A 1,708-nucleotide genomic window follows, 5' to 3' on the forward strand; every position below is an offset into this window, starting at 1 on the left:
ACTCCGTCTTAAAAAAAAAAAAAAAAAAAAAAATATTAACCATCACAGTGACCTTCTAGATTGGTCCACAAATGCTCTTTCAGAAACTGCAGGGTGTTCATTCTGGAACTGTACAGAGGCAATTGTATACATGGTGGTTTTCTCTGGAAACAACAGTCTACTTGAATGATATCATATATAAAACTTAAAGAACTAAAGATCTCATTTTGCTGTAGTCCAGGTGCAGTGGCTCACACCTGTAATCCCAGCACTTTGGGAGGCCGAGGCAGGCAGATCACCTGAGGTCGGTAGTTCGAGACTAGCCTGACCAACATGGAGAAACCCCGTAACTACTAAAAGTACAAAATTAGCCGGGTGTGGTGGCGCATGCCTGTAATCCCAGCTACTCGGGAGGCTGAGGCAGAGAATCACTTGAACCCGGGAGACAGAGGTTGCAGTGAGGCAAGATCACACCATTGCACTCCAGCCTGGGCAACAAGAGTGAAATTTTGTCTCAAAAAAAAAAAAAAATCCATTTTGCTAGCTTTTAATTTGCTTCAAAAAGTACCTGTAGTTTCAGCTACTTGGGAGGCTGAGGCAGGAGGCCCAGGAATTTGAGACTGGCCTGGGCAATATAGCAAGACCACACCCTATGTAAAAAGAAAAAGTTTAACAAAAACGTCATCACATTACTGTAGAAATAGCACCACCTTGTGGCCCTTGAATGGTTTGTTTTCCACTCTGCTTTGTAAAGAGACATGGTGCTTTCTCTCCAGTAGATAAAACTGAGTAGCGTTTAAGTAGTACTAGGGTGTATTATTCAGATTGCTATGCTGAAGTAACAAGCCTTGTATTCTCAGTGGCCTAACACAAAATATATTATTTGTCTTGTGTGCATGTGTTTTGCTTTGTTTTTCTGTTCCTATCTTTCAAAAAGGTTTTGCAAGCAAGATTGAAGTCTGGATGGTGGGACAAAAGTTTACCTTCTTGGGATACATCTCAACATGTAGCTTTTAAGATGGGGAGGAAGAGATAATTTATACCTCACACTTAATTGGCTCTGACTAGAAAGGACGCAATGACACAAGTTATTTCCATTCATAGGTCTTTAGCCAAAGGAATCACATGACCCCTCCCGTTTCTGCAAAGTAGACTTGAGAAATGTACAGAACGATTTGGATATTTGGATATTTCCCAAGCATTACTCCTTCTGCTTGTTTACAGTCATACATTCTCAGACAAAGCTGGAGTAACTCTAGTACTTCACAGTTACTTTTTTTGGGGAGACAGGGATTCACTCTGTTGCCCAGGCTGTAGTGCAGTAGCACAATCTCGGCTCACTGCAACCTCTGTCTCCCGGGTTCAAGTGATTCTTGTGCCTCATCCACCTGAGTAGCTGGGATTACAGGCGCCTGCCACCATGCCCAGCTAATTTTTGTATTTTTAATAGAGACAGTGTTTCCCCAAGTTGTCCAGGCTGGTCTCGAACTCCTGACCTCAAGTGATTCACCCACCTCGGGCTCCCAAAGTGGTGGGATTACAGGCATGAGCCACTGTGCCCGGCTTACAGTTACTTTATATTAAAATCTGCAAGTGATGGTTCAGAGGTTTCTGTATACTTCGCTAAGTTTCCTATAGAGCAGTTTACTTTCTTTTACTTTCTTTTTTTTTTTTTTTTGAGACGGAGTCTCACTCTGTCTCCCAGGCTGGAGTGCAATGGCACGATCTT

At 42.6% G+C, this 1,708-nt stretch overlaps 1 pseudogene; it reads left to right on the forward strand.

Moving 5' to 3' along the window:
* Positions 1–1,708, forward strand: part of LOC105502125 — a 37,363-nt pseudogene that overhangs the window by 23,854 nt on the left and 11,801 nt on the right.

The sequence above is a fragment of the Colobus angolensis genome, unplaced genomic scaffold, assembly GCF_000951035.1.
Source record: "Colobus angolensis palliatus isolate OR3802 unplaced genomic scaffold, Cang.pa_1.0 Scaffold77, whole genome shotgun sequence".
NCBI classification, from domain to species: Eukaryota; Metazoa; Chordata; class Mammalia; order Primates; family Cercopithecidae; genus Colobus; species Colobus angolensis.